A 25,972-nucleotide genomic window follows, 5' to 3' on the forward strand; every position below is an offset into this window, starting at 1 on the left:
ATATATATATATATATATATATATATATATATATATATATATATATATATATATATATATATATATATATATATATATAAAGGTGGGTTCAATTGAGAAAATAAAAAAGGTTGAGAATGAGAGAATCATTATCAACCACTTATTTAATCTAAGAAAAAAATACACGGTGACAAACTTGTAAATATATTAATAAACTTTAATCACAAATACGTAACTATAGAGAATTCGATCACAGTTCATTCATCATCAAAAATTTTCCTCCAACTTTAAATAATCATCCAGATTTCTTCAACTAAACCGAAATTTCTTCATTGTTCATGAAATTGGAATCAGAGTTATAGACTCGCAGTCACAGTCGACATTGAAGTTATGTTTTTAACTTTTAACATATTATACTTAATTTATTAGGTCTAATATGTTGTTGTATGTAAACCATTATCATTTTAAAGCTACAATTTTTGAACAATTTGCTTAAAATATTTAAATTGTTAATTTAAGTATAACTTTACAGGATCAACTTAAATATAAATTTTAGTTCAACTTGAACAACCTAAAAAATATCTTGTAAATAGTTAAAAGTGATAAATTATAGTGACTTTCTAATAATGATTATAAGTTGGTTAATAAGGTTAAATAAGTATCAAATCTAAAGTGCAATCATAAATAAACTAAATTTCAATATTAAAACAATATTTTTACTTCTACTTATAAAGTTATGTCTTTAACTTTTAACATATTATACTTTATTTATTAGATTTAATATGTTGTTGTATGTAAACCATTATCAGTTTAAAGCTACAACTTTTGAATAATTTTGACAAAATACTTAAATTCTTAATTTAAATAAAACATTACAGGATCAACATCAATATAAATCTCAGTTCCACTTAAAAAACCCAAAAAAAATATTTTGTGAATAGTTAAAAGTGATAAATTGTACCGTTAAATACAAAAACTAAATTGTAATATGAATTTAACTAAAATATTCTCTAAAATATTTTTATAATCGTTAAAAGTTTTCAAATAAATAGCATAAAATAACTTACAATAACAATAGTTAAAAATAACTTTATATAAATGATTATATAGTTACCTTTAAAATAAAAAATAAATTGTTTGATGTTTTAAATAATTACAATGGTAGAAATTAAAACATTAAGCAAATAAATTTTAAAAAATTAATTAATAATAACAACAACTATAAATAACATTAAACCATATATTATATTTAATTTTATTCATGAGTAATCCACGGGTAGAGGTCATTCAAAAGATTGAGATTGTGCAGTTTTAATAAATATATATATTATCATATAATTTAAAATAATCAATATATTATATCAACTTAGTATACAAATTATTATATCAAATTTAACAACAACATTATTGTTATATTTAAAAAAAACATATATTTGTAAATATTTCAACTATGTAGATGCTTCTGCGCAACGCGCGGGCATTCGTCTAGTGTGTGTGTGTGTGTGTGTGTGTGTGTGTATATATAGAGAGAGAGAGAGAAAGAGAGAGAGAGAGATAGATAGAGAGAAATAAATATTAAATCATTAAATAAATCTACAAGGGTATATTAGTAATCCTAGCTATGATTAATTATGGTAAATAAATAAAATCAATAAATATCCCATTGAATTAGGAATTAGTTTGCACAATCTTATAACATTACCATCCAATTCATGTTTTTTCTAAAAACAATCAGTTCAAGGGGTAACTACTACCCTGTTTCAACTTAGGGCTTGCTTCCCTCTTTGCATCCATCTCTCGTTCTCCGATCGGCACCCCGCACCTCTACGGTATGGAAGCCCCCGTTTCCCTCTTTTCATCCATCTTTGTTTCAATTTTGATTTTTTGATGGTGCTTCAGTTCTTCCAGTACATCAATCGCAATTTTAAATCTTAGTTTTTTTTTTATGTCTCTTACTTATTGATGTTGATGTAATCTACCGATCACCATGCAAGTGTTTCATTTCAATATCGTTTATTTTTTTAAGGAAATTTGGTCCTGGTAATGAGTAATTGATTGTTGTAATATTAAATATCGGCAAATACGAGATAAATTTGATAATACATTGGTTTCACATACATAGGAAACAGTTACCATATGTTAATGATAAGGAAGTCCTAGATAACTATGTTCAAATGTTATCTTGAATTTTGGTTAATTCGTAGAATTCTAAATGGTGATTTGTAATATAAAAGATATTTTAAAAATTTTCACTTGTAGTTGTGTTTTACAAGATTGTTGCTATTATTACATCCTACTAATATGACATCTAGATACTTTTAGTGAAAGTTTTCGACAAATCTTATGTTAATCGTGATTGTGGTTTTAGAGAATGTGATTATTAATTAATTAAAATCCATTATTTTATTAATTTATTAGTGCCATATTTTTTATATTGGTTACAAGCTTAAGCAATACAAAGTCTTTATTGGATTTTTTTAATATCCGAATGTCTATTATAATTTGATATCAATCTTCTTATTTGTCAACGTATGAAAAGTAAAAAGCATTCCAAGATAGGAAAAGTAAAAAAGTATTCTACTTGAATACACTATCATTCTCCATTGTATATTTTCCATTAAATAAGTAATGTTTGTAATCATCAAAAAGAATATTCGACGATTCATCACAATCAGTTATGATTAACAATCTGTCAAATTGTCTTTAATAATGTTTGTTAACAAGTATATTTGCTTAACTGGTAATACTAATGAGTAATGCATGTTATTCTTTCAAAATGGCTTGGAGAAGGAATGCATATTGATCATATAAGAGAAAGAAAGAAATTGATACCATTATTAAAGCCAATGAACCTCAAAGCTTGACAATTGTGTTAGATCTTCAAAAACATTAAGAAAGGCGAAACTTTTTTTACTCAAAATATTATTGTTCAATATTTCTATCAAACTTTTCATAAAATAATAGTGAATCTCACTTTCATAAATCACATGGTCCTTTGTATTATGTTTTAATTAAGATTTGATTGGATTACATAATATGTTGTGATTTAATATTTTATTAGATCGATTCTTTAATTTTTGATTATCCTTCCTATTGATTTCCGATTTCACTAGTGTACCCACCGTGCTCTCATTCTTCTTTAATTTTAAATACCCATCATTCAGGTTGATGTTGTAATTTAGAATCTGACTTAAATAATGATAGATTGTTCTTGATTTTCTATTTACTTGATTGTTTTTTTTTCATATCAGAATGCAAACACATATTCTTTCTATGAGAATATAAATATTACATAAAACATGTGTTGCTAGTAATTCTAACATAATACATTTATACATGCTTTAGAATGTTTATGCATATAGAAGCAAAAACTATGATTTTAGTGCATTCTATAATGTATTCTGTTAGAATTTATTTATATACATGCATTCTGTTAGAATGTCTTTTGAGATTGTTTGTTAACAACAAGTATATTTGTTTAATTGGTAATACTAACGAGTAATGTATCTTATTCTTTCAGAATTGTATGGAGGAGGAATTCAATATTGATCATACAAGATAAATATTTAGAATTGAGTTCAACAACAAGTATATATGTGAATATCAAGTGGATTATATGGACCACTGAAGAAGATCAAGTGTATTTGTTCAATAATTGTATATTCAGGAGTGCTATTTTGTAAGAATTTTATTCATTTTTGATGATATTCTGTTAGAATATGTATAACTATATTAAAATGTATAACGATATTAGTCTGTAACAATATGTATGAATTTATATTTTATTTCGGATGTGTATTAGGAATAAAATAATAGACCCAACTTGGATGTATATGAATAATATCAAGAATTCTTAAATCATGTTAATTATCAAAAACATTTGCATTGGAAATATATTCTGCAAAAATTAAATCGAAAATATATTTACTAGTTTATGGTTGGAATTCTGTCATTTTAACAAAATAAAATCAGATTTTAAATTTAAACTAATATAAATTATTCAGATTTATAAAAATGACGGAACTAATTATCCCTAAAAATATGAAAATTTCCTTTTTTAGTATAGGTTAATTGAATACCTCCGCCTCAAAAACCATGGATACCTCCGCCTTTGTCGATTATAAAGCTATTGATCTTGATTCATGATGCTTTTCTGATATTCTATTATAAATGACGACTTCCTATCCACACTCAGTAATATACAAATCATTGATGGGGAATACATGAATGAACAGATCAACGGATCATTGGAGATTAATGATCTACAAAAATCACCGTTAATTTCCTCAACAATCACCACTGATTTCAATCGAATGCACAAACTTGAGGTTAATGCATCTTTTTGCTTCTCTCACTTGTCAACGCTTCACGTATTTAGGTATTATTATGCTAGAATTTGTTGCCTATCTCCTTAATTATTTTGCTAGAATTTGTTGCCTATTTTGGTGATTATAAAATTTACTTCCACGTTAATGTTCAGAGTGGAGAAGAAGTAGAAACAAAGAAAAGTGATAAGACTTCTTCCTATAATGACAATAACAAAGGAAAATGATTTTTAGCAATTAAATTGAGATTATGTTCATTTTATTAGTGAAACTAATTATCAGAGGGAGTGGTGTATACAATCGCAGAAGTCCTTATGGAATTTGATGCTTATTATAATCACTTAAGTGAGTAACCTATAACCTCTTTCTTCATTTGTCTATGTACACATGAAATAAAATACTAAAACGTTTTGAATATGATTTCATGTGAGATATAGTGGTGAAGGTCAGTTACAATTTATTTTCACAATAGCTACTTGATCATGTATTATTTCCACACTAACTTTATAAGACTAAACAACCCTCTAACTTTCATATGCTTGTTATATATGGCTGAAGAAGCATCAGTTACACTATTTCTGCCATATGCAAATCACACAAGTCCATTTCATGCAGTCATCCATTTTTGAATTTATCCAAATTTACATATAAATAATCACTTAAGTGAGTGACCTCCAACCTCTTTCTTCATTTGTCTACCTTCACATGAAATAAAATATGATATTTTTATAGGTTTTGATTTTCATTTTTTTTCCTATAACTAATCTCTAATTAGAGCATAATTGTCTGTGAAATTGCATATCTTGTCATTTAGTTTATTTGAATATTTTTATATAGTTCATCTAAATACAATGTTAAGCTCTCAATCTCTCTGTTAGTTGTTATACTCTTCACCTTTGTTTGATTTGATCACAAACAACAAGATGCTTTAGTGCTTATTATGTTTTTTGTTAATTAGCTCTAGTATGTCCTAATTTCTTAATATTGATTTCTATAAACAACCTGACACATTGTTAATAAGTATTTTTATTATTAAAATTATTCTATAAGAAATTTGATTTGGATTTCATCAACATTAGGACAAAAGCTTGTGAGGTGTTGCAGAGAGAAGACGACCTAAATGAGATTGTCTAGGTATGTTGGTGGTTTTATTATATTTTATATGTTTTATTTGATGAGAATTATATATGTATATGAATATTTGATGGTTGTAGCTAGTGGGTAAATATGCTTTGGCTGAAACGGATAAAATTACCTTGGAAACTGCTAAACTTTTGAGGGAGGACTATCTTGCTATAAATGCTTTTACACCGTAAGTATCTTTCATGAATCATATCATATGTTTGTTTGATATGGTATAATGGAATGAAATAAAAAACCTAATGGAATATTGTGAAGTTATTTGAAATTAAAGGATCTTTCTGTAAATTCGTACATCTTTTTTTGCTACAATATTGTGAAGTAGTAAGAAGTTGAAGGGTGTTTTTTTTAACTTTCATAAACAAAAAGGATAAGAATCGGGTTTCTTTAGATGGAGCCATTTATTAAATTAAGTATCCTTATAACCTTTTAACACTTGTTTTGTAATGTATTAATGATGAGCTTTTACTAAATTACGAATCTATCTGTATGATAAAATGTGTTATCATATTTTCTTCAATTTATCAGCTCTAATATATCAAAGTTTTGTTATTTTTATTTACTTTATTATGCTCTTTAAATCATCTAACAAAAAAAAGTCAAAAATAATAAAATAAATACTTGAATTCTTTTTGTTCACAACATAACAACTTTTAAGCATTTGAATTATATTTGATTCACATGTAATTCACATATGAATCACATGTAATTTACATGTAAATCACAAGTGAATCATATGTGATTCACATGTAAATCATAACTGAATTACAAGTGAATCACATATAAATTATATGTGATTCACATGTAATTGACATATGAATCACATATACATCACAAGTGAAGCACATATAAATCACATGTGAATCACATGTAAATCACAAGTGAATCATATATGAATTACATGTGATTCACATGTAAATCACATGTAATTTATATGTAAATTACAAGTGAATCACATATGAATTACATGTGATTCACATGTAAATTATATGTAATTCATATATGAATCATATGTAATTCACAAGTGAATCATATATGAATTACATGTGATTTACATGTAAGTCATGTATAATTCACATATGAATCACATGTAAATCACAAGTGAATCATGTATGAATTACCTGTGATTCACATGTAAATAACATGTAATTCACAGATGAATCACATGTAATTCACATGTAAATCATAAATGAATCACATGTGATTCACATGTAATTCACATATGAATCATATATAGTTCACATGTAATTCACAAGTGAATCACATATGAATTTTATGTGATTCACATGTAATCACAACTGAATCACATATAAATTACATCTATGCACACATGTATTTTTATGAGTGTTTGTGCATTAATCAAATTTTTTTTCTTAATTTTCTTGTAGATTTCAAAGAATATGTGGAAAATATTGAAGAGGTGAAAAGTGATACATTGAAGAAAATATGAAAATCTTGACACGAAGACATGAAAACGCTTTGAAATGTTGTAGCATTTTTGTTTTTTATTTTTTATTTTGTATCGAATAAAATACATGTACTTTTATGTGTATAGATTATATAAAAATAGTTTTTTATTTATTATTTACATACGAATATTATAGTATAAGAAGTATGCATATATGTACTTGAAAAAATATGCATATATGCATTTAAAATATTGATTTTTTTGGTTAAAAATTACAGTTTTCGTTTTTAAATATTCCGGTTTTTTTACTGACTATTATAAATTTAATGTTTTTAAAAAAATTGCAGGAACTTTTAAAAAAATATATTTTTTTTCAATTTAAAAAAAATCATGTTTTCTAAAAAAATTAAAAAAATCTGCAATTTTTAAAAAATCAAAAATTATTATTAAAAAATCTGAAAATTTTATTTATTATGTTAATTTTTAGACATATTCATGAATATTTCCAATAATACAAAAATTAAACAATAAATAAGATTGGTAACATGACAATTGTGCCCTTAATTAGTTAATTTTGATTTAACGCTCCATATTTAGTTCTCGGTTTATCGGAAAATTATGACTTATATATATATATATATATATATATATATATATATATATATATATATATATATATATATATATATATATATATATAATCATATGAACGGTTTCAGGTAACGGGTTTCAGTTTCGGTTTTGGTTTCCAGTAATCGGGACGGGTATTTTGTTTACCATCCCCATAACTAAACCCGCGGAAATTTTCTAAAAGCATACCAATCCCGATCCCGGCCCCGATTAACTGACCCCTAACCCGACCCTAATATGTCGGTTTTCAGTTTTCACCATCGTGTTCGGTTTCTTTTGCCATCCCTACTTAGAGCCTCCAAACTTGTTGAGCCGTCCATGGTAATGATTAACATAGTTTAAGGAAACATGTTTTGTTGGAAAACACATGTGTATTCTATCTCATTTTCGCCGGTACGTTGGAGACTTTTACGTCAAAAATAAATGATTGATCGAGAATCATTCCCCCATTCTCAATATTTTTTATTTTATCAATTGAACTTATTTATCTATATATACTAGCCGTTTACCCGCGCCAAGCGACAGGTATAGATAGTTTTTCATAAATTAGTTTTTAGAGGGGAAGTTATTTTCTATGGGATAGTTTTCATGCATAGATAAGCCTCATTGAAGTATTGTTTATAGATACGTCTTTGTTCACAATGAGGGCGTAAGATATAAACTTGTCCATGTGATATCCTTATAGGCAATGACATCGAAAGTTTCCATGTAAAACATTATCAATCTAATAAGGATATTAAAATTTAGGAACCAATCCAATTACAATGGTATATTTGATGCTTAACATAAATTTTAATTAGATTTATATGTTTTAATAGAGACACCTAATTAACTTTATTGTTTGAAGACTCCGTCATTAACTTTTATGTAAATGACGATATAATGGATTAACTTTGTTTTGAAAATATGATAAGGTTAAGGATTAATTTGAAAAGTTCAACAAATTTATCTAAAAAAACATGTATAACGACCGTCCAAATATATATTTGTTTAATACATGCATCATTTGATATTTGTTTTTTAAATAAGACTATTAATGTAATAATAAAAAAATTGTGACATTAGACAAGCAAATTATTTTAAACAAAACCATAAAAAATTTGATACGATTATTTCTAATTAATATAATCCAACTATGTCCAAAACATGCCTATATTCACCCATTTATAACCTATCAGTTTTAACTTTTATGTAAATAAGGGTAATATGTAATTACAAATCAGACACATAAATAAATCACAAAACTTAATGTCTTGAAAACTAAAAAATACAACCATAAAACAAATTTGAGAAAAGAAAAAGGACACTTAGGGCTGTAAACGAACCAAACGAACACGAACAAGGTCGTGTTCATGTTCGTTCGTTTAAGTTAGCCGAACAACAAACAAACATGAACGGATAAACGAACGAGATTTTCTTGTTCATGTTCGTTCGTTTAACAAAGTACTTTGTTCATGTTCGTTCATTTATGTTCGTGAACATGCTAAACGAACATAAACGAACAAAGATAAAAAAAAAAAAAAAAAAAAAAAAAAAAAAAAAAAAGACACAATTAAACATATATGAACATAAACGAACATATAATATAGCAATATAATAAAAAACAATTGAATATAGATGAATATAAATAAACTTAAATGAATGAACATAAACGAACGTAAATGAACATCATAAACGAACGTTCACGAACATAAATGAACAAACGAGACCATTGGTCATGTTTGTTCATTTAACTAAACGAATGATAATTTTTGTTCATGTTCGTTCATTTATTAAATACACGAACATAAACGAACTTCCCGCCGAACAGTTCACGAACGGTTCGCCGAACGTTCAGTTCGTTTACAGCCCTAAGGACACTTATTGCATAACATAAACTCTAATTTGGCTAATGCCTTTTTTTTCCTGCAACTCTAAGGTTACTTTTGACCAACCAATGTAGATAACCACCTATGATTTCGTAATAGATATAACATTGTTTTGTTTTCATTCAGCCCAAATTTAATTTAAAGTTGAATGCAAGATATAACAATACACTTGCATGCAATTGTGTATTACAACGTCCTACTTCTATTTATTTATGAGTTGTTAGTGTCTAACTTTATAACCCCATGTGGAGCCTCCTAGTCTTCAACATCTATAACCCTATGAGATTCAATTCAACATCCTTTGTATTTCCTTAATTACTTCATATCAATGAATCTGGAAAAAAGGGGCATCTGACCCAGCAGGAACCTGAACAATATGATTGTTGTTTATAACTGTGAATTCATGTGCAAGAATACTCTGACCACCCATTTATAAACCTGAGTTAGCAAAGAATTAATTTTTGCATCCATAGTTCATGACAGGAAAATTAATCTTATAAATTAGTAAGTATCCATAGTTCATGAGAGATTCCTTTCACCATTCACATGATTTTTTTACTTCTAGTTATAAGTGATCCTTTGACCTAATCATGAACTTCATATTATTTTTGGTCTATTTTCAGCAACCAAATGGCTCTATCCAACAACATTAGTATTTGTGTTCTTTGCAAAGTATATACTGACATTGATACACAACATTATGGAGTTGTTCATAAAAAAATAACCCAATTACCTTGTTTGTATGTTTTTTTTCTTATAATAGTCTTCATCGAATGTTTCTGGTATCATTTTTTCATCAAGATTGCTCCTAGCCCCACCCCACCCCCACCGCTTCCTATCTGTCATGTTATAAAAAAAAGTTAAAAAGTAGCAAACGAACCAAAACTGTAGAAGAATCAAAGTTGAAAAAGGAATATGACAGGGGAAAATGCAACGTATATTCTAAAAGCATATCTTCTTTCCTTTTTGTGTATGGCTATCTCAAACCAATATTCTAGCATATAAGAGAGTACAACACTATCAAGCATGGATCTTTTAACTTTAAGGCATTAAAAGAAATGCTAAAAAAACATATGCACACAACAGAATTTAATAAAGTAAGACTTGGAAATCATAAATCAGAAACACAATATAACTTACTCAATTTTGTACTAAAGTATTATCATCATAAATGATACCAAAAAAATCAAAACGATGAAGAAAACATAGATAAAGTTTGACATTAAAAACATACATCGGTTTAGGGCTAGAAAATAACTTACTTAGTCTTGGGGATGCCTTCTAGTCAAAACCCATATGATGTTTACCTTCAAAATGTGTTGAAACCATAAGAAATTACATATGATTTCCTATACAAATTAGATATATCGAATAAACAATATTTTTATATAATAAACAACCCAAATTTGAGAAAAACATGCATACAAAAAAAAGAGTAAATTACTGAAATCGTCCCTGTGGTTTGGTTAAAATTGCACGTTTGGTCCCTAACTTTTTTTTTGCACTCGGATCGTCCCTGTGGTTTGCTTTTGTTGCGTTTTTCGTCCCTATGGTTTGGTAAAAGTTGCATGTTTGGTCCCTAACTTTATGTATGTAAGGGACGAAAAATGCAAAAAAATCAAACCATAGGGACGAAAAACGCAACAAAATCAAACCACATGGACGATCCGAGTGAAAAAAAAAAGTTAGGGACCAAACATGCAATTTTGACCAAACCATAGGGACGATTTCAGTAATTTACTCAAAAAAATAAATAAATAACAAAAATTCAGTGACTCGGTTAAAAAAAAGAGTCAAGAAACACATTATATACCCGAAATTGCTATGAAGAAGCATAAAGTCCATTTCCACTGTATTTCCTACAATAAATACATCAATCGAAGTAAACATATGCAGAAAATATATATTTTCTTGCTACATGGATAATGGTGTGTGGTGGTGAAGGTAACCAGTTAGGAAGAGATAAGGAGAATAGAGGAGGTGGTGGTTATGTTAGCTACTGAAGGAGATGGATTATAAGTTGAGGCAAAGATATAACATTACTTCCAACTACACTAACACCTGTTATAGGAACACATGCAATAATCAATAAAATTAGGTACTGGAAATGCCCATTTCATTATGTTTCTTATACAATTATGTTTTAAAATGTTGTAAATAGTATAAAGTAAAGTAAGATGCAATAATAATAAAAAAAACGGAGCTAAATTACTATCAATGGTAAATTATTAGTATACTTTACAATTCTAATCACATAGATTTAAAAAAGAGAGTAAATTACATGAGATTAGAGCTTCTGCCCATCAAAAGTTTCTATTAAATCTTCTATCGAAACTACTTGATGCTGCCAAAAATAACCTTTTCATTAAATGAAAAAATTGTGAACTTTAATACAGTCAAGAACTAAACATAACTTTCCTGTAGGACCAAGTATACACGCTCTCCTTGATTTTGTGGGACGAATAAGGGTAGATTAACTGCAAATATAAACACAAGGATTGTTAACGAATGATAACAAAATCATTGGACATAGATCAATATGAACACTAATTTTGGTTTTTGTTTTTTTTTTTCACCTGTTTCGGTTTTAACCCACTTGGTTCTGCTGAATATTCTTATCTTGGTTGAAAATAGATGTAAACCATCACCAAGACCAACATATGCCAATGGGTAGCTGTGTCAACCACAAAGTTTGGCTTTTTTATGGTTTTTCCAACATTGTGCCTTCCATTGTCAAAAACGTATGTAAATCGTAGAATCATCAAGATCGCAGAAAGGATAGACCAAAATGGCGAAATCATGAAAGACAGAGAGAAAGAGATGAGCAATGATGGAAATTCATAAAAGCAATATTTGAAAAAAAAACAATCAAAACTAAGAGCGATAAAGGAGATAAAAAGCTATAAATATTAACCACACACCATTAAATAGGGAGTTAGATGATTATACCAAATTAGAAAAACAAAACCCTAAATCGAGGTGGTGCAATGTTATTCAAGAGAGATAGAAAGATATATATATATATATATATATATATATATATATATATATATATATATATAAAAGAAAAAAAAAGAGTGTTTTGGTTCGTTGCTTGCCGAGGATAGCGAGATGGTGGTAGTGGTAGTAGCCGATGATGGTGGTGTAGGTGATAGTCGATGGCGGCGTTTCATTTGTCGAATGAAAGAGAGAGATGATCAGAACCATTGAAATAGAGAATTATAGTGGAGGTGGGGGACGGTTATATAAATGGTGAAGATTAACTGAGCTATAGTATTATATGGCGGAAGAAAGTGCGACATAGGAGGAAGCATGTTGGATAGGATTAGTGATGGGGGTGATGGCTATTTGAATTAGTCTTCATATTGAATGAGTTTTCGATAATGGTGGAATGGGTTAACATATAAGCAGATATCCGAGGCTATGTTGTTGGATGGGATAGGGGTGGGATTGGGTCAAACAAAGGAGTGTTATTTTTCTTTGACTTTTTCAACCCTAGACCAAAATAAGATTCAGCATTTTCAATGCATAAAGTTATTGTACATATTGCATAAGAGCTTATACCTCTTAAAATTCAGCATTTAGGGCTAAATGCTTATTAAAGTATAAAGATATATATATATATATATATATATATATATATATATATATATATACACACACACACACACACACACATACACACACACACACACACACATATATATATATATAAGGGCACAATCGTCATGTTACCAATCTTATTTTCTATCTAGTAGAGTTGCATGTGTGTATTTTAGTTTATCATCTTTCGAAATTGTGAAATTGTTTTTCTCCAGAAAATCATATATTTCTTGTATATATTTGTAAGGTTTTCCTTACATAAATTTCTAAATACATTATTATATTCTAGTGAGCCGTTATAACCATACTAATATGACAGAGACCTGTCTTGGCGCTTCTCAGGTGCCCAAATCGATTAAAGACATTTGTCACCCTAGACTGGCCGGTCTAGCTGTAGCGAACAACGAAGGTGCGGGGTGTCAACCCCGTATAGATCTATACAAAAATTCTTGCTCTCCCTCCAGGAGACTCTGGTTACAACTCTTTACAGGATTTTAAACGTACACTAATATATTTATATATTTAGGTACTTTGGAGATGCATCTAACTAGAATACTAACAGATATGTGTGCTAACCGATGAAATCAGTTATTTAATAAATAAGAATAATTACGCTCATTGGCTAGGTATATCACTTTGTTTTGATTATTGAAAAATAATCTACATTGAATCATATTTATCAAAACTGATCTAATAATATCGATTTTGGCAAAAATGACCCTTCTTTTTATAAATCGTCAAATAAGACCCATATTTGTCAAAAGGTGTCATATTTGGTTCAAAACTAGATGAATTATTGAAAATGGCCAATTTCTTCTAAAATATTCGTTTTAGACTTATATTTATGAAAATATTCAAAAAGGCCCTTATTTATTCAAAACTTTCATTTTTGGTTCTTTAAAAATTGAGATGTTCAATAATTCTTCAATTTTATTCCATTTTCCAAAATGGTCCTTATATATATATATATATATATATATATATATATATATATATATATATATATAGAGAGAGAGAGAGAGAGAGAAAGAGTTAGGTTCATGTGTAACCTATAAATATTGTGTGAATGTATGACTAGATGTGGACCAATTATTTGATAATAACATGATAGTAATTTAGTTAATTAAAAAAATTATTATAAAAATTAATTACTCTAATTTTGGAAACTTAATCAATAGATTATAAACAAAATCCATAATTATTGGATTAACCCTTATTAATCTCCATACCATGACCGATGATTAGCATACCTCTCTTTATCGCTAACCCTACAATTCGATTCCCATGCCCCCTCGTTACCATAATTTCATTGTGGTTGTGGCGAAGACCAAGATTCTTTGACTCTTTGACCAAGAAATTTTGTTCAGCCAAGCAGTGACGTAAAGACGATGTGGGCAACATTATCTCCGAGAGTTTCTTGCATTTTCAAGGATGTCTTTACAACTCTGTAAGTTTCTTAAATATTGTTTCACTTTTTGGATTGTTATTGATTCATAAATTTACTTTTTGGCAATTTAATATTGTTATATTAGAATCACAAATCCAGTTTATAGTAAATTTAACTTTTGACAATGGATTCTTGATTTCATTGTTCAACTATGGAGATAACGCGTATACGAGACTATTATGAACAATAGTCTAAAATTTTAGTTTTTATTATTATTTTCATGTCATGACAATTAAAATTTCAAATCTGTTTTGCAGTTGTTTGAAGTTGAACCACCTGACCTACAATTCAATAATCTTAAGGAATGACTGTTATTGATATTATTTAAGAAAGCATTCTATGAGATTCTATAAGAAGGCATATTCTTTGTGATGTTTCTATATTTTTTAGAGTCATGCTTAAGCTATATATATAAAGAAAGAGATCAACAAAAGTTGCAATTTTGTTCTTCATTTTTAGTGTTCCTATATTCTTTCGCATGTTATAAAGAAGTCTCATTCTAAAAGAATGTACATTATTTCAGCATGTATTTGTAATGTTTTAGAATGCATCAACAAATTATATTAGGTTTTGTATTAATTTTTGCATAATTATCAGGAGAATGTGTCAATTTTGCAATTAGAATAACTATTATTTTGATGCAAATTCTTATTATTTAGAAAATATGCAATCCTATTCTTTAAAATTGCTTAAGTCGTATGAAATATTTTTAATGATTTTGTATTCTTTAAGAATGGTTAATTCTAAAAGAATGCAGACACAATAATAAAAAAAGATTAACCAAAATAATGAAGGTATTCTTAAAGAATGTTCAATATTCAAAATTTAGTATACAAGATTCTTAAAGAATGCATGAACAATAATCAACATTAAAAAATCTTCAAACAACTTTACTAATCATATAATATTCTTATCTTCTATAAATATTTATTAACCAATTTGACTAATTTACTCCTACAATTAATTAAGTTAATTAAGTGTAATTATCTATTAATGATATCCCATGTTAATAACATGTACCCTGCTATCAAAACCCTTAATTTTTTTTCAATCAAACGGACAAAAAATGGTCATACATTCATACAATATTTGTTGTTCACGTTTGATCCTAACCATATATATATATATATATATATATATATATATATATATATATATATATATATATATATATATGGGGCCGAAAATGGTCCCCAAAATATCATTAATACTCCAATTTAACCATTTCCAAAATATTATGTTTAACAATTTGTTGAAACAATTTTTGAAGCAAAACCTTATGATTCTTGATATATAAATTTATGATTTATATTTCATAAACATATTAGTTTTTGTTTCTAACATCCACTTTGTGATATATAGTTCAAAACCTTAAGACTTGCCAAAAATCTCGAGTTCTTGAACCAATATATATAGGGTTCATAACTTTAAGAACATAAATCATAACATACATGCAGAAACAAGCAATTATACTAAATTTTCAAAAGACCCTTGACTTGTATTCTCCCTAAAAAACAATGAAAACTCAAAAGACATGGGTATGAAGTTCACCTTGTATAAAAGGTAGTGTAGCTGAAGGGATGAGATGAGGAGTTATAGCCTAGAACACTTGAAGTGTGGGATGAACCTCTTGAGAATTTTAGCTAGTATAAGATTATGAACACATAAATCTATGTGTGAGTTGGAGTTTAAATTAACTAATTGTATGAAAAATTTACTAGGCATGAAACACTTACAAGAACTCGAAGGATTGATGAAGAATATGTTGGATTAGTGTCTAAGCCCGTAACCATATTTGTCATGTACTTGACTCGATTGTGCATGGTCCTTTTGGGTTGCCTTCACCAAAGCAACTTGACTGGAGAAATAATAGAGAAAGAGGTTATTATGATTTATTAATATGTTATATGAATAATATATTAAAGGAGAAATCATAATTATTTAATTAATATTGGTCAATAATTAATTAGGAATTAATTCTGTGATCAAGTGTAATTAATTAAACTAGAGGGGCTGAATTGTAATTATGTGATAGTTACAAAATATGGTAATGGTTATCCTAGATATAGGTTGGACGAATTCAAGGGATAAGATATCCTTGAAATTGTCCAAAGGATAAGGATAAGGGTTTTCAAGGCTTATCTTATGGTTAATTGGTGGGCAAGCAACTAAATAAGGATGAAAACCTAATCTCTACACCTATATAAAGACCCCTAAGGCCATAAGAATTCATCCATGCCTTGTCTAGGGTTCCTAGGGACGAATTTCACACCTCTTCCTTCTCTCTATTACCTCTCCATTTGCTCTTGGTGTTTGTGAGCCATTAGAGGTATTACACTTGTGGTACTTGCTTTCAAAGACAAGAAGGTTCTAGATTTAAGTTGTTATTACAATATAACAACAAGAGGTATGTATTTCATCTTTCCTTAAGGATTTCGAAATTCCTATAAGCCTTTTAGGGTTCTTCAAGTGTTCATAATGTTGTATAACTAATAGTGATAACATAGATCCAACTCTAGGGTTGCATGCACACATAAGATTGTTTGTACAAAAACCCATCAGTGGTATCAAAGCCTTAGGTTAAATTGTATTCAATTAGTATTATAAAATTGTATGAACTTGACATATTAGGGTTTATAGCCAATAAACCCTAGGAGGCTAGAAATGTCGAGATTAGGGTTTCTATACCCTAATTTGCGAAAATTTGAAAGGGTTTTAAAATCCTTTCCTTAAGCCTCAAGATTTCGAAATCTAGGGTTTGCAAAACCCTATGATTTTTGAAATTAGCCTCCTCCCCATGATAAGATCGTAAATTTTAGGGATTTGGATTATCCTATATCTTGTAATTATCCTTTAATGGTTATATATGGTAATTAAAGATTTTGAATTATCCTATCCCATGATTTTTGAATCATAAGGGATTATTTAAATCATGAAGGATAATTACCAATTAAACAATTAATTTATCCTAATCCTTTTAATTATCTTGAATTAAAATATTAATTTAAATTATCAAATCAAGAGTTTTAATATTTAAAATTTTAATTTAAATAGTATTAAATTTCGAAAATTTTAAAGTGAGATTCAAACCTAATTGTTTTGAAAAGTTTCAAAACCTACCCTCAAGTTTTGGAATTTAAAAGTTGATTAAAAGTTTAATTTAGGAATGTTAAATTCTAAAACCCTAGTATTGTTCTGAAAAGTTCAAATCACACCCTTATGGTTTTATTAATTAATTAAGGTGTATAATTAAAAGAAGTTTAATAAATCCATAAAAGTTTTGGTTTACAATTAAAAGTATAATTGTTATATTTGACCACCTAACATTTTAAAAGTGTAAAATACACCCTATACTATATATAACATTAAAAGTCTAACATTGTATATATTTGTATGAGTAAAAGTCAATCTTACCGTTAGTAGGCCGCATTCACGAATCTGGTCTATAAGGGGTGTTTAAGGAATTTGCCTATAAAATGGCGATTGAATGGGTATCCACTCTTACCCACCGCACTCTTGACTAGTGGAGGGCCGTTAGCCGAACGGGTAGGATAGGAAAAAAACTTTCCATTATAAGTATAATGAAGTACAAAAGTAACTAAATGTTTTACAAATTCCCAATCTTGGTTACTTAGGCAAAAGTGAATTATTGCAATTCCATGAAATTACACTTTGTGCCCTTACGAAGACGTTAGTGGAGCGTGTGTGGTTTACCGGCACACTAAATGGTTCTAAGAAAAGGTAGCAAAGGGTGACTCAATGTTTGTCATAGTTCGGTGGAGCGTGTGTGGTTTACCGGCACATCGAATAGGTGACTGTAACATGTGAGGGCACCGTGTAAGTTTGCATGGTTATTCACACCCGCTTTGTGATCCTCGGCATCCCAGTCACAAACAAGAGGGGCATATCAAGATTTAAACATGCCATTGAAAGTTCAATGAATCTCAAAGGATTTAGGAGTTTTCATAGATTTAAAACTTAAATTTCTTTTTCATTTTTCGTGGTGGAAATTAGTGAATCGTCATTCACTTACCTTCAAATATTCTGCAATTAGGGTTACGACATCCCTCTCCCGAGTTGTGGAATATTGTGTTGGGTCCTAGCCTTCGTATTTCATTTGGGTGATTTACTAAGGACTCAATCAATCGACCAACTTGAATTTGTTTCTCCCGTTTTGTAGATGTCAAAGTTCGACAACTATGGTCTTCCCAAATCCCGTGGAACAAGCATTCCACATGAAGATGGTATTCCACGATTCGATCGAGGAACAAGAAATCATGCTTCACTTCCTCCACCTCCTCCAATTGTTCTCCTTAACCCACAAGATCGAAGAATTGAAAGGTTCAAAATCACTAAGGCCCTATTGGAAATGAAACATGAAGATGGTAAATCCGTGTGTGCCCACATTCTAGGAATGAAATCACACATCGATAGGTTGATTATGTTAGGTGTGTCATTTCCCGATGAGTTGGCTGCGAACTCCCTGAATCTTATAATGAGTTCAAAAGAAAGTATTATATGATGGATCATGACGATAACCTCATTGACCTAACTTACATGCTCATTGCTGCTGAATCAGAAATGATTTGGCGAAGCAATGGAGCGTATTTGTTGGGAAAGTCAACCGACCATGCTTACGAGGACGTTCTAAGAGAAGCGACCTACGTTTGAGAAAGTGCGTTGGATAGAAGTCTGCCCCAAGAGCTTGAAGATTCCAAAGATAGGAGAGTCAAAGAGTATGGTTGTGCTTCAGGTAAAATCCACTATCTAACTCCGTTAAGTTCCTATTCATTGATTCTTAATACATGATGTGATAAAATTGCATTTGAATGTTTTGTAGGATCGGTGAAAAGAAAGGAAGCTTGGTGAAAGAGCAAGATGAATCTAATCATGAGGAATGGATCTTGATCGCATGGACTTGAAGATTAGCTTTTGAGCTTAGATAGTTATGATAGAGTTGTTAGAAATTTTCCTTTTGAAATACATAGTTTTCAATGGATTTTACATTGTAAGGACAAATGTTTTCCGCTGCTTTTATAAATAAAATAAATTTTCGTTTAACTTATTTATTTATTTGTTTATTTCCTTGCAATGAAATCGTTATGAAAATTGGTGTTTGCATATTTCTACAACAAATGAATATGATTCTTATTTATGGTGTTTATGGAAAAGTCGAGAATTTACCAAATAGGGAGAGTTTCTCATCGCCCAACTTTCAATTGGACATAAATTTGGAATCATGCAACTTGGTTGCACGAAGAATGAGAAATTTCATATTTGGAAATTAGAATAATTCATTGACAAAATGTTAAGTGAGGGACTAGGAGATCGAGTACACAAAGTTGTGTGTTGGTCAAAGTCCACCATAAGAGTAACAAGATATTCGTCATGGTTTACTAAAATTTTAGTAAATATGATTATACTCATAAGATTAAGTGTAATTTTGAATTGATTGAAAAAGTTTAAATCAATAGCAAAATGAATAAGAAGAATCAAGTAGGCAGAAAGATAAAAGTGTCTCCATTCTAAGAAGAAGGGAGAGTACCTTTTATGCTTTATGATAGGTCTTAATGATTAAGAACCATATCTCAATTGATCCTCTAAGTGAGTCTTAGTACAATTGTATGTCTAAGAAGAGGAATCAAGAATTGAAGAAATGGTTAAATCAAGAAGTCAATCATACTTCATTCCAAAACAAGTCTTAGAGTCAAGATTGTGACAATGAGTGACAAGTATTAAAAGGTTTATCAAATGTGGAAAGTTGTGATGTCTTGGATAAGACAAAGACCAACTAGGACCAATTTATGAAGTGTTTTGATAAAAACTACACTAAATCTTGAATATTTGTTTATTGACAAGAGAATCTTATATGTCAAGGAGTCAGTGGGAGTCTTAATGCTCTTGAAAGGTTTCAAGAACAAATCAAATAAACCTTATCGATCATCACTAGCACACGAGTTGAGGTTAACAACCTATCGTGTTGACATTATTTTGTTTCTATGCTGTTCCAATTGAGTTAAGTATGCATGTGAGTCCTAGGAGTTCTCATTTGAATGCATAAAAGGCAAGGACCTTGATCAATGGAAAGTACATTGATAGGAAAAGGTAAGTTGCTTAACTACTTGGAAGACATGGTGGGCAGCCGTGCTACCATAAGGCAAGAAATCAAGATTAAGAAAGTTCGGTCCATATGAGTTTGAATTTGTCGTAAACCTTTGTTTTAACAAATTCACATGGATAGGAACACATACACCGTTTAAATCTAAGTGTCATAAGATTTCCTCCTTCATGAAAATGATTGTGAGAAAATGCTTTCACTAAGAAAGATTTTAAGAAGATAGTGATTGTCAAATTGCATTCTCGAATTCGATTATGGTTACGGTATCCCTTTCCATGATTTGAATTGTGAGGTTTGGCAATTAGTCTTAATTGTTTAGACACACATATGAACTATCTAAGGCAAAGGTGTATAAGCTCAAGAAGCATTGATAAAATATTATCAAAGCACTAAGTATTAGAAACATGAACTTAAGAAATTCAATAAGTATTGTTTTTCTGAAAGTTAAGTTGTTTCTGAATACATGTCAAAGCTAGTGGGAGCATAAGTGTTATGTTTTATAATAATCATCATGATAGTGGGAGCATAAATGTTATGATTGTATGATTATTAAGACACGTATTGCAAGTTGGCAATATTAATTATAGAAAACAAGAGTTATACCTTGCAAAGTCGTAAGGGTTGTAAAGTTGTTTTGCTATAATTAAGGGAGAGAATATTATGCTTCATTTCAAATCTAAAGGCTTAGGTTGAGAAATGTTAATAAATTTAGTCAAAGGTACATAGTGTGTTCTTAAAATTTCGATTATGATTACGACATTCCTCTTCACAATTTGAATTTTGAGAACATAACAAATAAAACATTATGCATCGTGTCCCATACGCTTCGGGTATAGTGTCGATTGCAAATGCTTGAATAATTGACAATTCTAAAATTTTCCAAATGTCTAGCGTATTTAGAGGGAAAAGGGACTAGAATCGGTTTTGACTAAAATAATTAAACAACTATCAAAGGACAATCCAAAGTTTGACGAGGATTGGTTACTTGTGAGTAGTTGGAAGCATGGTATTGGATGGACCATATCGACATTATTATGAATAGATAAGATTCTATTAAGAATAAGTTGTCATATGGAAAATATGGAAACGTGTCCATATTGGGAATTGAATATTGAAAAGCTATGTATAGATTAGAAACATTTATGCAAAAGGATGTTCAAAGGAATGTAATTTGAGAGAGAGACATCATATCTAAGGAATTGTCTTGTAAAAATCTCCGATAGAGGACTTTGTAATATCATTGGCAATAGTCTTTGTGACTTTGGTGCAGTGACATTACGAAAGGATCATTGCATAAAATGTTAGAATCTAGCATATTCTATAAGTAGCAAGAATTTGATATTCTTTCACTTATGGAAAAGGATTTGGAGTTGTGAAATGAGAATGATTGGAAATGTGTTCAATTTGATCTATTTCACAAAGAAAGAACCATAGGTAAACATTGTGTGCATGCTAGGAGCATGGGACAAGTGTAATAATTCAAGTAAGAAGTCGATTAACCGAAACGACAAATAATGAGTAATCAATATGGTGATAAAATAAAAGGTGTTTTATTTATGCTCAAAGGTTTGAGGCCGTATGGGATTACTATTATTCTTGTGTTTCACTTTGCATGTTTTGACTTCCTGAATAATTTAATTGGTTTAGAACAGTCAAATTATTCGAACGGGCCACAGTCGTTCATATGTTGGAAGTAGATATGAATGAAGACTATCGTGAATTGGTGTGTGGACTGTCTAAAAGAGTATTAGACATAAGTAAATGTTTGCTGCAACGTTCATGAGTGCTTATGAATAAGATTTGAGCATTGGATTAAGCCCACGCTCACTTGGATCACTCCATGAATTGTATCACGAGTGATTGGTGAGACGATAACATCTTATATTCTTGAAACCGAGATGTCTGAGTTGTATCTTGCAAATCGGTTGCACATTGATAATATGTAAATGTACTAGTAACTTGGTGTTATAAAACATATTGTTGTGTGTGATTCGGTGAGTGAGTGCAAGCGAGCATTGTATCAAAGTTTATCCGTTCCTTTTATCTAAAGTAGGATAAAAGCGATATCTTTGGGCCCCTCGATGATTTAGTGATGACAAATGTAAATGCTCGGCCGGGCTAGGGCTAATTTGATTTGTTCAATTAGTCAGTTGTCGTAAATCGGAAATCGGGAAACAACACATAGACTGAGAGAATGATTTCAATCCATGTCTCACGTCTATACGATATCTAGAATGGAGGAATATATGATCCCTTATGTAAAGGATAGGTTACTGATAAGATCATAGTTTGACAGCATCTTTGAGAGCTACGATTCCTAATCGGGTAGTACTTACTATTATAGTTACTAGAATTATCCAAGTGGGAGACTGTTGGATTAGTGTCTAAGCCCATAACCATATTTGTCAAGTACTTGACCCGATTGTGCATGGTCCTTTTGGGTTGCCTTCACCAAAGCAACTTGACTGGAGAAATAATAGAGAAAGAGGTTATTATGATTTATTAATATGTTATATGAATAATATATTAAAGGAGAAATCATAATTATTTAATTAATATTGGTCAATAATTAATTAGGAATTAATTTTGTGATCAAGTGTAATTAATTAAACTAGAGGGGCTGAATTGTAATTATGTGATAGTTACAAAATATAGTAATGGTTATCCTAGATATAGGTTGGAAGAATTCAAGGGATAAGATATCCTTGAAATCATCCAAAGGATAAGGATAAGGGTTTTCAAGGCTTATCTTATGGTTACTTGGTGGGCAAGCAACTAGATAAGGATAAGGACTGAAACCTTAATCTCTACACCTATATAAAGACCCCTAAGGCCATAAGAATTCATCCATGCCTTGTCTAGGGTTCCTAGGGATGAATTTCACACCTCTTCCTTCTCTCTATTACCTCTCCATTTGCTCTTGGTGTTTGTGAGCCATTAGAGGTATTACACTTGTGGTACTTGCTTTCAAAGACAAGAAGGTTCAAGATTTAAGTTGTTATTACAATATAACAACAAGAGGTATGCATTTCATCTTTCCTTGAGGATTTCGAAATTCCTAGAAGCATTTTAGGGTTCTTCAAGTGTTCATAATGTTGTATAACTAATAGTGATAACATAGATCCAACTCTAGGGTTGCATGAACACATAGGATTGTTTGTACAAAAATCCATCAGAATATGGCTCCTGGAACTCGGGTGAAGCCTTGGGAGAGTTTACAGGAAGTTTAAAGAATGAGGAATTGAATTTGTGAATTGAGGAAGTGGGGTTTACGCCCCTTAATATGGGATAAGGAAGTGATTAGGAGTTTTCTTGGGTTACTGTTGGGTAATGCATGAATTACTGGGATATATATTGGAAATCTACGCATTACAGCTCATAAGCACCATGAACACACTTAATTTGGAAAGTGTTCACGGTCTAGATGGACCTTAAACCAAGGTTCACGGTCAATGGAAAGTCCACTAAGGTGGTTTACGGCCTAAGGGGGGTCCCTTATGGTGTTCACGGCCTTAAAGTGGCCTAGGTTGGTGTTTACGGCCAATGTTGGATGCTTAGGGTGGTTCACGGTCCACTTATGGGTGTTTGAAGGAGTTTACGGCCAAAGTGACTCCTTGAGAGTTGTTTACGGTCAAACATGTCCTAGAAGAAGAGTTTATGGTCTGGATGTGTAAGATCCTTAACATGTTTGTTTATGTGATCATATTTGACGTAAATTCAATATTACCTTAATTTTCATGGCTCATAGGAGTTTTAGGGTAGCATAAACCTCAAAAACATTACATTACCAAGATTTAATATTAGCATAGCCACAACTATCTCATGCACGGGACACTTTTGGCTTGGTTTCTAGACTTGGAAATTTCTAGTCGTGACAAATAACTAAAGAAAAAAAGTTATTATATAAAGATGAAAGGTATATTGATAAAACTTGTGTTTATAGAAATGTGTAAACAGCTTCAAGAGAAACTTCTAGAGTCTTAAACATCAACTATAGTTATTATAGGAATGTCCCCTTGTTGAGACATGATTAGTTGCAACAATGTTTGTTTTAGTCAATTGCTCAACCACAAAATCCTGACCAGAGAAGAAACGATTTGCCAGATAATTTAGTGCAATTGCATAATATGGATACACATCGAAGGCTCTTTGCATCTTTTTCATTGCTCCCCTAATACCAGAAGCTAATAAAAAATGTGACGATATCAATAAGAGTCATAAAAACATACATTTTACTGTAAAAAAGTAGATAAAACTAACCTTCATTTGATTGAAAATCCACAATCCCAAGTGCCACAAGGGCCTCAACGTTTTCTGAATCTAATTGCATTTATAAGTAGTTGGAAACATACATATATAGACATTAGCAAGTAGTAAACACAGTTTTAGAATGTATAAAAACTATACAAAAAGTAGTTAGCATGACTTGCTTATAATACACGTTCAAACGCTTGCTTGGCCCTCTCAAATTGACCTAATTTGTACTGGTAGAGACCTATGCCAAGGCGTATAGCTGCAAAATCTCATATTTAAGTTAATTTCCATTCATTTTAAGATAAAAGACCTTTGAGTCACTTGGAGATGCCAGAGGAATGAGTCTTGAGTTAAGCAGCTTCAAAATCTCATCAATCCCGTCGCATATTTTTTAGAGCTCTGCCTCGATCTTCGATCTGTAGTCCTTAATAACAGTCACATGATCCTCATTTGCATGCGACTCCTCTTTCTGCTCGATTGATGAGATTATATGCCAGGAAGCACGTCGGGCGTCGATGACAACCTTATAGGAAACGGGAAGGAGATACGTTCTTCGACGGATCGACAAAGAGATAATTACAAGCAACAAATCTCTAGTAACGACAAGATACAGTCCTGAAGAGGTGATTCGCTGACATTGGTTGTAGGGGATGCGGACTCACTGACACAAGAATCAAAGACGATGAGGCTCGTTTGGGGAAGATCATAAGCAACATTGGCATCTATTTTGTTTTCCATTTTTGGTATACTTTAACCTAATTGTCAGATTTAACATATAATTTAATTATACTAGGCGAATACCCGTGCGTTGCGCAGAATACAACAATATATTTGAAATTCTTTTACAAATATATATATATATATATATATATATATATATATAAATATATCAATGACTTTGTTATTAGCTTTTATATAATAAATCTAATAATAAGTTAGTATAAACATTATTTGTTTTGAATTATATATAATGTATATATCTTTTACAATTGTATAATCCTAAGACATCTACCAGCAGATTGCTTATGAATAAAATTAAATATAATATATGATTTAATGATATTTATAGTTGTTGTTATGATTAATTAATTTTAAAAAGTTTATTTGTTTAAGATATATATATATATATATATATATATATATATATATATATATATATATATATATATATATATATATATATATATATAGTCAAGATCA

At 30.0% G+C, this 25,972-nt stretch overlaps 1 pseudogene; it reads right to left on the reverse strand.

The window, feature by feature from the left end:
- Positions 1-25,510, reverse strand: part of LOC145039634 (uncharacterized) — a 42,290-nt pseudogene extending 16,780 nt beyond the window's left edge.
- Positions 25,511-25,972: the final 462 nt, after the last annotated feature.

Source organism: Lactuca saligna, chromosome 4, assembly GCF_052625555.1.
Source record: "Lactuca saligna cultivar CGN05327 chromosome 4, ASM5262555v1, whole genome shotgun sequence".
NCBI classification, from domain to species: domain Eukaryota; kingdom Viridiplantae; phylum Streptophyta; class Magnoliopsida; order Asterales; family Asteraceae; genus Lactuca; species Lactuca saligna.